The sequence below is a fragment of the Eleutherodactylus coqui genome, chromosome 7 (genome assembly GCF_035609145.1).
Source record: "Eleutherodactylus coqui strain aEleCoq1 chromosome 7, aEleCoq1.hap1, whole genome shotgun sequence".
NCBI lineage: Eukaryota > Metazoa > Chordata > Amphibia > Anura > Eleutherodactylidae > Eleutherodactylus > Eleutherodactylus coqui.
The window spans coordinates 67658380-67671943 of NC_089843.1; the positions used below are offsets into that span (position 1 = coordinate 67658380).

The 13564-nt window shown below is 45.2% G+C and overlaps 2 protein-coding genes across 2 annotated transcripts in view; one reads left to right on the forward strand and one right to left on the reverse strand.

Moving 5' to 3' along the window:
- LOC136572538 (uncharacterized) overlaps positions 1-13196 on the forward strand; it is a 249188-nt gene extending 235992 nt beyond the window's left edge. The window contains exon 2 of the mRNA XM_066573204.1: positions 13138-13196. The gene's annotated coding sequence lies outside the window, so the exon portion shown is untranslated. The remainder of the gene's footprint in view (positions 1-13137) is intronic.
- Positions 1-13564, reverse strand: part of NWD2 (NACHT and WD repeat domain containing 2) — a 203065-nt gene that overhangs the window by 47491 nt on the left and 142010 nt on the right. The window lies entirely within an intron of this gene.

The following is a 13564-nucleotide window of genomic DNA, read 5'->3' on the forward strand; positions in this document are numbered from 1 at the left end:
ACTACACCGCTGAACAGTGTAAGGGGGAGTGCAGAGAGAACGCTTCTACCTTAAACTATCACACTCCACAGTTATGCTTTGACGAGGAAAGGAGGGATCGGGATACCTGTCTAGTGATTGTGAGGCTGCTACCACTCGGGGCCCTAGCAGTCATACATTACTTACCTATCTATCCTGTGAATAGATGATAAATATTCTTTGTAAGAAAACTCCTTTAAAATGGTTTTAATGAAAAAGACCACCCATTTAATTTGAAAAATGACCCAATTATCAGCTGAATGCCATAGGTCTGGCTGTGGTATGCCCTGTAAACAGCTGATCTTGCCAGCAGAAGTCACAATCAGAAATTGCCCCTGTGATCATGTAGTATTACATGATGGCCTTTCAGATGAATGTCAATCCATGTAATACCTGGACAACGAGTGCACTAGACAGCAATCCAGTCTTCCAGAGTAGCTCTATGCTGTGGAGGGGAGTCTTGAGTAGATTTTTAAAAAGACTTTGCCCTTTAACAACTTAAAGGGGTTTTCTGGGTAAAAACTATAGATGACCTATCCTGAGGGCATGTCATTATCTTCAGGGTCCGCAGGATCCCTGGCAATGAGCTGATCACTCAGCCGGCTGTCATAGGGGATGAGAGATGAAGTGCCATAGCTTGATTCACTCCCAGTGTTGGAGGCAGAACTGCCGAAGGTATAATAGATGATTTCAGCTGTCCTTGATTTTAATGGAAGTGAAGCCAGCTGTGGCACTTCCGCTTCTTTCCCCTTTGCTGCTCAGAACCTCGTGGGTAGCCATGTCCTGTTCATAGCACACATGACTGCTCAGCCAATTACAGGCTTCCGTGGCCATGGAAAAATTTCTGTTGAAGTCTGATTGGCTGAGCGGCCACATGTGCAATGAATGGCACATGACTGCCCACCAGCTTCTTCTGGGTTCTGAGTGGTGGGGACCAGGGCTCCAGTGCTTGGTGGGCAGTCACTAAAACAGGTGAGCTTTTTTCTTTATTTTATACCATTTTAAGCCTGTAATTTTTTTTTTAAGTTCTGGAAAACCTCTCTGACTGTATATCAGACCCCAACTTGTGCATTATTTCAATATTTGACCCAATTTAAGCCTTAAAAATAGATATATTCAGATAATTTTTTTGTGATAATGTGTAATTCAAAAACTATTTATTCCTCTTTTGTGATCAAAAAAGTTGAAAAATAATTTGCGTATGACATAACTCTTTCCGGCTGTAAATTAATATGCAGTGCATAATAGTGGACAACCGCAATGATGCAGCATCAACCTAAAAGTCGTAAGTCATATATTTCATCATTGAATATGTGAGGTACTTAGCGTACATTTAGACGACATTTTCTAAGTTCATCAGCCCCTATAAGGCACCCTTATTCAGATCCCTAGGCGAACATGATACATATACAGCAGATTAGCACATGCACATTTGTATCCCTTTATTAGAAGGAGATGATGACTAACTTTAAGAAAAAATACAGACAGAAGTTAAATAAATGACAACATAATGACAATATACAAAAGTGGTGCTCATAGAGAAGAGACTGACAAGCTTTGGTCTATAAAACTAGCAGTACATGTGATTGTATTGGAATACAGTGTCCGGCAATCTCAAGTTATGACGAGTAATGAAAACTGGGAAATGACAGTAAATCAGAGACGCTGTAATTGCAGGCCAGGCCGAGTCTGCAGACATGCATAAAACACACAGAGGAATCAGGAAAGTGCTCTCCAGATGGAAATTCCTCATCATGCCAGATTTCAACATGAATTAAATATGAAGCCAGACTCTTAAAGGAATGTTTAACACACAGACAAAAGGAAGTCTTAAATGTTAGCGGCGTTAAAAGAAAGAAAGAACAAGTCATTGACCTCTCCATCATTCATATTTACTATCTATCTATCTATCTATCTATCTATCTATCTATCTAATATCTATCTATCTTTCTATCTTCCTCATATCTATCTATTTCATATTTAATATCTATCTACCTCATATCTATCTATCTTCCTCATATCTATCTATTTCATATTTAATAGCTATCTATCTCATATCTATATATCTCTCTATCTATCTATCTATCTCATATCTATCTATCTAATATCTATCTATTTCATATTTAATATCTATCTATCTGCCTAATTGTTAATCTAAGTTACAATTACAGACAAACAAATCTAACTAAATTAATAACACACACAGCTGTACCATTCATGTCTTTCATTGTGCACTAGTGTTGAGCAAACTGAAACAGTCAAACTCTGTTCTGGGTCAAACTTTGCTGAAAGTTCAGACTGGCACAAACCTGAACCTTGGGCAGTTTGTCTCAGCTGAAATGTTTCTTCTTGTTCAAACACCAAGGTAAAAAAAAGGAGGAAAAAGAAGAAAAAGAAGGCAAGAGAATACTTTCCTTCTTTTTCCTGCTTTTCATACTTTTTCTTTATTATTTCTTTTTTTCCCTCTTCTCCTTTGAAAAAAAGAAGGAAAAAAAGAAAAAAAGTATGAAAAAGAAGAAAAAAATGAGAAGGAAGAAGAAGGAAAAAAGGTAAAAGAAGGAAAATAAATAAAAAGGAAGGGAAAACAATCTTCTCCCTTTTTACTTCTTTTTCCTTCTTCTTAGTGTTCGTTCTTTTTCTTCATTAACATTACCTTAAAAACAGCTCAAATGTAGATACACTCCTAGGTGGACAAGAGTGTTATACAGGGCTAATACAACTTTTAGACAGTGTTATAAACCAGTTCTAGGGGTATTAGTGAAGTTTCAGTTCGGTTCGAACTAGTTCAAACCAAACCAAACAAGCTTTTTCCCTCTGTCCACACAGGAGGATAAGGAGACTGTGACTTCCCTCAGGGAGCGTGGTCTAGTTCTTCCAATCCTAGAGCTAGACCCTGTTATGTTGATGACAACCATGAGACCTGGGGAAGCCCCAAGCCTGCTTCCTGGGTGTGGGAAAATAGGGGTGGCACATAAAGAAAGGAAGAGGTACAATAGAGTCATTGGGGCCGTGGCTACAAAGATATGCAGTCGGCTCCACTAATCAGAGGACATAGCAGATTCTGCTTAACCACTTTAGGACCAGAGATTTCTCATTTTTTGATTTTCATTTTTTTGTCCCCGCTTTCTAAAAGCCATAATTTTGTAATTATTCCACTGACATAGCCGATTTTTGTGGGACGAGTTGTATTTTTTAGTGGTACCATTTAATGTACTGTACAATGAACTATTGTAAAAAAAACGTTTAAAACATTTTAAGTGGGGAAAATTTAAAAAACTTAGAAATTGGTCCATTTTGGTGTACTTGAGCTTGTGATCATTTGATCGCTTGTACTATATAATTAATATTTCAGTATTGCAGTATGTAGTGACTTTTGATGTTGCCTTTCAAGCCCTGCCTCAAGTAGGGCTGTGTGTGGCAGCCCTAGGAGCTTTCAGTAGGCCCCAGGCTGACATGCTAGTCCATCGGCACCCCCACACTGCATGGGGTGCAGGCAGGGTCCCCCCTCCTGCTCACTGTTAAATGTGCAGTAAACTTTGAGCTAATTTCTGACTGTGGCAGTTACTGGCGGCTGGCAGCTGCTGGGTATGGAGTAGACTCGGCTTTCAAGCTTGCTCCATACACTCTTAAGTAAGTGGTTAAACAGATTGCATCCCTTCGGGAACTAGCCACTGGTCATCTTCTATAGCCATTAATATTTATAGTGTTACCTTTCATTAACCAATAGTTACTTGATTGTAATGTCATTTAATGTTTTTGTTTGCAATTACAAATAATTATTAGACCATTTTTTATGGTTCATGTAGCGGAAGTAGTTAATGCACTCCATTCTGTATAAACTGCAGCAGGAAAAGGCAGATTTTCTTTGACTGGATATGTTGTGTAAACACTTTCTGCAGGGGTTACATGATAAGGAAAGCTCCTTAGGGTACTCGGCAGCTACAGCAGCCAGTGTTTTGTGTAAATACCAGAAGTTTTCCTGGGTAACTGCCAGTGGAACAAAATTATTTCCAAATGACAGAAATTAGTTATTAAAATCTTGTTAAAGATGTTACAAAAGAATTAGTCTTCTTCTGTATGAAATTACACTTGGCATGAGCAATTTAACTTGCCAGTGTTTGTGTAAGAATGCTCCAGGCTTGTGTCTTCTCAAAGCTTGTAGGTTTCTGTTTGCTTTAGCTGTTTTGGGATGTTTTTATTATTTGATTAGTTCCGGGAAAAAAAAGAGCAAAAATTTGTGAATGTTTTTGCTTGTATTTAAAGGCTATGTAAACCTTTGCAGTGTTTTTTAATCAATGTGTTTTTGGAAAATAACGACTTTTTGTAATTGGTTTTCATGAAAACTTTCTCATTGTTTGTTTTTCACGCTTGTATTGTTTTTGAAGGCGCTGCAGATTGAAGGACTGAAATCTTAGCGTGTTCTGTCAGTCAACTGACAGCTCCTGCCCTAACCTACACCCTGTTGTAAACCGTGTATTCACTGCCTTTCCACTGAGCGATCACAGACAGATGTATGATATATGGAAGCAAAAAAAAAACCACACAAACCAGCGCTCAGGGGTGTAATTCATGGGGGAGAGGGGTACACTCAACCCCCAGATTCAGGATTGCTCATCATATATTCATTTACATCTCGGAATGGAATATGAGACTCTCACTCTCTCAGGATGAAGAAACATCAGACATGGTCAAGAAGCACTGCAATGCATTTTGGAGGACTTAACCAGCAACTTACCTCCTTTTACAAGTCATAACAAAAAACCAATATACAGTATAAATAGAATACATTGCTAGTGCATTGCAGCCTATAGGAATGCCTTCCCACTGTTTAGTGCCAAGGCAACTGGAAGTGGGCGTTGCCTGAAGCCAGTCCAGAAGTTCGCCTCTGCATCAGAAGTTGAACAAATGGGGAAAATGCATGCGCTAAAAAAGCAAATGATAATATATTATCCAAACATGGTATTTTTAACTTATCTAAACACAGCTAAACAATCATTAAATCAACATACGTAGCAAAGGATAATCGCTGTCATTCAGCAAGATAGATTTGTTTGGATTATTTGTTGATTGAAATCGTTTTATCCATACCCTTACATTCTGTAGATATTACACCCTACAATCACTGGAGGACTTCCCCAACAGGATACCTATATAGCAGATCTCCCATTCCTTGATGAGTAAAAATATTCCCATTTACCTCTGTGTTGAGACAGATGGCCTAGCCAAGATGGTACTTGCTGAACTTTTCCCAAATGGCTTAAAACCCATCAGTAACTTGCATCTGAAAGGGCTTCTTCATTGAAACTTTCTTCAACAAGATCCTTGCCCAAAGAAAAATGTAGGTTTTGAAGAAACCTGAATATTAAACCATGCCCGACACTCATCTCTGCACATACTAGCTCCCGTGCACCTGCTAGTATCGTTAGCTCTCAGCGGGGAGGCTGGAGGAGATTTCTCTGTGAATTCCCTGCTTTTATGAGTGATGAGGGGAAATGGAACCAATAGTTACTCAGAAAGAGGACAAGATAGAAGGAAAGATAGCTGTGTTAAGGCCCATTTACATACCACGATTATTGCTCAAAATTCGTTCAAACGACTGCAAATGAGCGATAATCATTACATGTAAACGTTGCCATCGTGTACTTTTTGTCTGAACGATAATTTTAAGGTGAACTTAAAATCCATCATTCAGTCACAGAGAAATAAAGTATCTCTCAATAGACTGCATGCTGTGTTCTCCACGGGAGGCGGAGATTACATTGTATTCTGTCAGCAGCCCCAACGAGAACAATGCAGCTGTGTGCAGAGCCCAGTGTCTGCAAAAAGCTCCTGGAGGCCCTTTTACATGCAAATGGAGATGATAAATATGTATAGCTGGTATAAGTTAAGTACACTCCCTGCTCTACTTATGTCTGGAGCAGTATTTGGACTGCCTGTAAATGAAAGTCCAGGACCTGTGGACAGCATAGCAATGCGGATCACATGACCGGAGCCGAATCATGTGATCTGCAGTGCTATACCGACCAAAGGTCCTCCTGGACTTTCATTTACAGGCTATCCGGATACTGCTACAGGAGTGAGTAGAGAGGCATCCTAGATCCTCTCCTGGAGCCCTTGGTAATTGCTGGCCGGCAGTGCACTAATAGACTGCAGTTGTGACCACTCACAACTGCAGATTCTCAGTGGGAGGGCCTTGTGCATGGTAGTCTGCAGCCTGTAATTGGCCTGGGTCTCCTGGGTAACAGCCCCCTCCTCTCCGAGTGCCGACTTGTGGGCGTTGCCTCTCCGCCTCCCTCCTAGTTTCTCTCCCTCTCTCCTCCTACCACAATCACACACCGTCGGATGCACCCATCATGCAGCAGTGCGATCAGCCGGTAATGCACTCCATGTGAATTTTGTATATGGCGGGCCTCAATGCAGGGGCCTGGTCGCAATCGCGACTTCTAGCAGTACGCCACTGTCAGTGGGGATGGAGCTGGAGGCTGATAGTTCCATCTGCACTGCAGCGGCCGAAGTTGGAAATTACAGGCATCGAATTTAATTGGAGCTGTGCCTGCAATTAGCAACGTGGGCTGCCGCAATGCGAACAGAGCTGTCTGCTTCTGGCTTTATTTTCAATGACAGCTGGCCTCATATTAGCTGATAGGCCAGAGGTTCTAAAGGATAGACTCCCACTGATCAACTATTACCTATACTGAAAAAAGTCCATCAGCAGTAAAGTCCCAAAAATCCCCTTGAATTAAAGGGATTCTAAAAATTTTCAGCACGAGTCTGATTGTTTACTATGTGCAATTTCACATTTTTCTTGCGCTGGTTACTTTTTTACTACTTTTAGTAAGGAAAAAGGCAAAAAAATAAATAAAATTTGCAAAGACAGTTTTACATCTACAGTAGCTAAGTCACAATTTTCCCCCTTAGACATATGAAATTAGGTCTTGCTGATGTTCCCTGCACAACGCAACTGCACTGAAAAACTTGATGCAGATGCAGCAGTACACTAGTGTTAGGCCTTTTCCGACTTAAGGGCTTATTTACACAAGTGTATATCGGCCAGCGATTTCACAGCCGGCCATAATACGCTTCCATCTAAGCAGTTCCCTCCCACTCACCAACTCTCTGCCTCTCTCCTCCCCTCCGAGCGGTTTGCAATGGCAGTGGGCGGGACGGGGGCAGAGTTAAGCTCCCGCCACCTCCACGCCCCTTGTCCATAGCCAGCAATGGGAGTGGACGGGACAGAGCGGAACTTAGCTCCACCCCGCCCCGCGCCCTCCCATTGCAAACGCCGGAGTGAAGGAGAGAGGCAGGGACCTGGTGAGGGGGAGGGAAGGGGAGAACTGCTTAGATGGAAGCGTAAATCGGCCAGCCGTGAAAACCCGACCGATATACGCTCGTGTAAATAAGCCCTAAGACTGTAGGAGTCCTGGCAGAAAGATCACAAAAGATCGGAAAGCGATGTTATAACTTAGTGATATGTAATTAATGTATGCAATGGTAAACCCTGTTAAAAGTGATTTTCTCAGAAAGCTAAAAGCTAACTAATGTAAAAAACAAGAAAACAAAAATGGTGGAATGTATTAGGATTGGCATTTCAAATGCTGTTCTTCATATGATCCCCACAGATGCATGCCTTTTCATGCATTAGGCACCTCTCTGGCTGTCCATGCACTGAGAAAGGAATCTATGCCAGCTGGCTGCAGGAGTAGATTTCTGGTATAATTTACACCAGTTTCTGGTGCAAATCATATTGAAATCTGTTGAGCTGAGGTGGCCACACCCACCTTTGTTTACAAAGTGTACTATGCTAGTGCAAAATAAAAAAAGCTGCACATTTGTTTGTGCATATGAGGCTTGTTCCACAATTTCTAGATGCAGTATTTCACAGATTGATGAAATTCTGTCCATCTTTACTTTTGAGAGACTCTGCCTCTCTAACAGGCTATTTTCATTCACACTCATGTGACTTAGAAAATTGACCCTCCAGCTGTTTTTCATTAGTATTACTTACTTTTCCCCCAGTCGTCTCCACGACAGCACCAATTGAGATTGCCTCCTCCTGGTAGGACAGGAACATACTGAGAGGTTAAAAGCTCCCCCCCTTCCCCACTTTCCTCAGTGTCTTCCTGTCCTGCCAGGAGGCAGGATCTCTGAGAGGAGCTGGTGGAGAAGCCAGCGAAAGTATACAGGCGGATCGGAAGGCAGTGGCTCACCCTGTCATCCCTTCGCAGCCAGACGACTCCCGGGACGCCACATGGGGTGGTAACCCCCGGGCCAGGTTCCTCCCGCGGCGGCCCATGGGGGGTTCAAAGCGGGAGCCTCAGTCCCCCTCGTCCTCCGGCAGAAATTACAGCGCGGCGCTCCAGGAAGCCCTTTGACGGCAGGGGGCGGGGCGCCGCATCTCGCGTCCAGCGCGATGACGTCATCGCGTCTGCATTAGGAGCGGAGGGGGCGGGCTTAGCGCAGGAGCGCGAAAATTCAAATAGGAACCTGAGAGAAGCCAGAACACCAGCACTACAGGTCGCAGGGTGTCTGCAGCACTGGTATAAAAATGAGTGCTCCAGCCCCAGAGACAGCTGAAACCTCAGCCTCAGCGGCCGTAAGTAGCCAGTGCGGCAAAAATACAATGCAAATATCCAGTATGTTGTATATGGAAAAATTGCATGTTTACCCGCAAAAATGCTTTGTTTGTCAGGGGGATAAAAAAGACATCCCCCCCAGAACAAAACTGCGAAAATGCGCGGAATGCGGGACGAGACTGCCAGCCACGTACCAGAGGCCTCTATGCAAGGCATGCGTGGCTAGGCTAGTCAGAGAGGAATCGGGGGGATTCCTGGATGACGTTAGGAAGCTGGTGAAGGAGGAGGTTCGATCAGCTCTAACGTCACTGCCGGCACCGCCAGCGAAACGCCAGAAAAAGGCGTATGTTCCCGAGGAGCCTTCTGATTCCGAGAATTCCATCGGATCAGAGCAAGAGGAACAGGCAGCCGAGGAGTCCTCAGAGGAGGAGGACTACAGGAAATATTTGTTCCATCAAGACGAGTTGACGGAATTAATTAAATCAGTCAGGGCTACATTAAAAATGGAACAGCCCAGAGAGCCGCGGACTCTACAGGATGAAATATTCGGTGGACTTGGGGAGAGGCGTAAACATACCTTCCCGGTCCACAAAAACATCTCTAAAATAATTCAGAGAGAGTGGAGTAAACCAGACGCAGGTTCCTTCTCCGCTCGAGGCGTAAAAAGGAGATACCCCTTGGAAGAGGAAGCTTGCGCAAGCTGGGATGAAATACCTAAGGTAGACGTCCCGGTGGCCAAGGTAGCCAAGAGGACGACTCTTCCCTTTGAGGATGCCGCACAGCTAAAAGACCCCATGGATCGCAAGGCAGAGGGACTCCTAAAGAAATCATGGGAGGCAGCGGCAAACATCCTTAGGCCAGGGATCGCAGCCACTTGCGTGGCGCGGACCCTGGGGGTATGGTTAGAGCAGCTGGAACTACACCTGACCAACAAAACACCGAGGGATTAGATCCTTAACTCCCTTCCCATCTTGCGCATGGCAACTAACTTCCTAGCGGACGCCGCGGCCGAGACCGTCAAACTCTCAGCAAAAGCCACAGCCCGCTCTAACTCAGCCAGAAGGGTGTTATGGCTGAGATCATGGTCAGGCGACCTGGCCTCGAAAAACAAATTGTGTGCCCTCCCATTCTACGGCCAATTTCTGTTCGGACCGGACCTAGACAAAATTCTAGAAAAGGCGGCCGACAGGAAAAAAGGGTTCCCTGAGGAAAAGCCACAGAGAGTGAAGACCTTTTCCTGGGCCCCAATGCAGCAGCCCGAGGCCTACCGAGGCAAGGGCAAGACAGGCCGCTGGAGTTACCCCAAGGGGGGCAGAGGAAGGAATATCCTCTTCAACCCCCACCAGGGGGAGCCAAAGCAGAGACCCTGACGCCATCCCCGTAGGGGCAAGGCTGGGGAGCTTTGTGGATCAATGGGCCGCAATCTGCGGGGGCCCATGGATCCCAAAGATCCTACGGTATGGATACCGGATAGAGCTAGTGTCCATCCCCAGAAGGAAATTTATTACCACGCGAGCCCCAAAAAAACAGCTACATTTACTAAGGCAAAGCGTGCGCGACTTGCAAAGGTTAAACGCAATATCTCCCGTACCGCGAAACGAGGAAACCCAGGGCTATTATTCCAGGCTCTTTCTAGTAAAAAAACCCGGCGGGAAACACCGGACGATAATAAATCTGAAAGACCTGAACACCTGCGTCCGATACAGGAGATTCAAAATGGAAACCATCTCCTCGACAATAAAGTTGATCCCCAGAGGAGCCTACATGGCGTCCATCGACCTAAAGGACGCTTATTTTCACATTCCGATCCACAAAGATTCGCAGAAATACCTGCGGTTCGCAGTGGACATGGGCAGAAGAATAGAGCACCACCAATTCAGATGCCTGCCCTTCGGGATATCCTCAGCTCCCAGAATCTTTACCAAGATTATGGCGGAGGTAGCCGCCCACTTGAGAGAAAAATCGATCCTAGTAGTACCTTACCTGGACGATGTTCTATTAATAGCAGAGTCCAAAAAACTCCTAGCAAAACACCTGGAGACAGTGCTAGAACTTCTCCAATCGTTGGGATGGATTATAAACTGGGAAAAATCCAGCCTAGATCCCGACAAGCAGAAGACGTTTCTGGGAATAACTCTCGACTCAGAATCGCAATGCTCCTACCTACCCGAGGAGAGAATACAAAAAATCCGCAGAATAGTCAAAACTTTCCTACGAAGACGATTCTGCACAATTCGGGAGGCAATGTCTCTCCTGGGGAGCTTGACATCATGCATCCCAGGAGTAGCATGGGCCCAGGCCCACACCAGAGCCCTGCAGGCCGTAGTCCTATCCTCGTGGGACAAAAGGCAGCCCTCGTTAGGGGCAAGGATGTACATCCCAAACAGGGCAAAAACATCCCTGCATTGGTGGACATCCCCAGAGAACCTGCGGAGAGGGGTTCACTGGCTACAAAACCCAGCCATCCACATCACAACAGACGCAAGCGCCTGTGGATGGGGAGCGCATGTGGGGAACCAATTCTTTCAGGGTCCCTGGCCTCAGAGGATAAAAGAACAGTCCTCAAATTTCAGAGAACTACAGGCAGTTTGGCAGGTTCTACAGCAGTTGGGCAACTCGCTACAGAACCAACACATAAAAATACTGTCAGACAATGTCACCGCGGTCGCTCACATACGACACCAAGGGGGCACAAGATCTCCCCCACTGCAAAGCATTGCACAGAAAATCTTTCACTGGGCGGAGGGCCGGATCCTCTCGATCACGGCAACCCACTTGAAGGGGACACTAAACGAAAAAGCAGACTTCCTCAGCAGGAAGCAAATAGACCCAGGAGAGTGGTCCCTCTCCCCAGAGGCATTCAGAATCCTAACCAACCGGTGGGGGACCCCACAGTTGGACCTCTTCGCAACCAGGGAGAACACAAAAGTAGGCAACTTTTTCTCCCTCCGGCCAGGAGATCGTCCGATAGCGGTAGACGCCCTAGGCCAGGACTGGGGACAAGGACTGGCTTACGCCTTTCCTCCCATACCACTAATCCCCAGGGTTTTACAGCACTTCAGAACCCAGGGATGCACGCTAATCCTGGTGACCCCCTTCTGGCCGAAAAGAAGCTGGTTCGGTCTTCTGACAACACTGAGCGTCCAGGACCCAGTCACCTTCCCTACCTGGACAGATCTTCTATCGCAGGGGCCACTGAACCACCCCGGCCTAGACAAACTCCATTTAACGGCATGGCTCTTGAGGAATCCTCGCTAAGAAAGAAAGGATTCTCAGAGAAAGTAGTAGAAACCCTAATGTCCAGTAGGAAAAAGACGACCCACCTGATCTACCAGAAGGTCTGGAGAAGGTTTTCCTCATGGAGACAGGGAAGGGATCGCGGGGATTCTATCCCCGACACTCCGCTAATCTTAGAATTCCTGCAGGAGGGCTTAGAGATGGGACTCTCCCCGAGCACCCTAAAAGTCCAAGTTTCAGCCCTTAGCGCTATCTGCGACACAAAATTCGCAGACGATAGATGGGTCCACAGGTTCCTAACAGCAGCAGCTAGACTACGCCCTAGGCCCATAAACCTGTTCCCAGACTGGAACCTTAATGGGGTTCTAGGGGCCATGACAGCGGCACCATTCGAAGGTGCTACCTATAAGAATGCTTACAATCAAGACCATCTTCCTAGTAGCCATCACCTCCGCAAGACGGGTTAGCGAACTACAGGCCTTGTCCATCCGCCACCCGTTTATGAAAATCGCAGACACCAAACTAATATTTAAAACAGACCCGGCCTTTATGCCAAAAGTAGTGTCAGATTTTCATAGGTCCCAGGATATAATAATCCCCTCATTCTTCAGTAACCCAAAAAACGAGGAGGAAAGAACCCTAAGCTGCCTGGACGTTAGGAGAGCAGTCCTAACCTACATAGATACAACGAGCCACTGGAGGCGGGACGACAACTTGTTCGTCCAGTTCAGTGGCCCAAATAAGGGTAGCAAAGCAGCAAAAAGGTCCATAGCCAGGTGGATCCGTCTGGCCATCATAGAATCCTATAAGGCCCTCGGGAAGGAGATCCCGTTAGCTCTTAAAGCCCATTCCACAAGGGCAGTAGCGTCCTCATGGGCCGAACACAGTTCAGCCTCGGTCGAGCAAATTTGCAAGGCCGCAGTCTGGAAAAAACCCCACACGTTCACTAAACACTATAGGGTAAAAGTGCAGCAGGACAAGGACATGGCCTTCGGCCGCAAAGTCCTCTCGGCAGCAATCCCACCCTAATAAACTTTAGTTGGTACGTCTCAATTGGTGCTGTCGTGGAGACGACTGGGGGAAAAAGTGGATTATACCCACCTGATAATCAGGTTTCCAGTAGTCTCCACGACAGCACCCGTACCTTCCCCCCCCTATAAAAGTAATATAATAAATTTAAAAATAAAAAAACCCCGGTTAGGGGAAGAAATTTAAGTTTAGCTCCTGCCCCGGCAATTTGTTAGAATCCACTGAGGAAAGTGGGGAAGGGGGGAGCTTTTAACCTCTCAGTATGTTCCTGTCCTACCAGGAGGAGGCAATCTCAATTGGTGCTGTCGTGGAGACTACTGGAAACCTGATTATCAGGTGGGTATAATCTACTTTTTCCAGCCTTTTGTCACCCAGTCCCAACTTTTGTGTGATATGCTGCTGCCCTCAATTTCTGAGAGTTAAAGATGAAATGCAAAAATGTCTCACTTTTTGAATTTTTGATAAGTGTTCTATTTTCAATTGTGAATAAAACATGGGGGTGTGAGATTTCCAGATCATTGCATTCTTTTCCCCTTACATTTATTTACATTTTACACAGCGTCCCAATTTCTGGGGAATTGGAGTTATAATTGGTCAAAATGTAATTCTATATGATGGTATCTAAAGTACATCCAAACATAGAACACTCTTCCATGTTGATACATTATTGCACTTTTGTGTTGGAGATGTAAGAAGTGAAAGTTTGT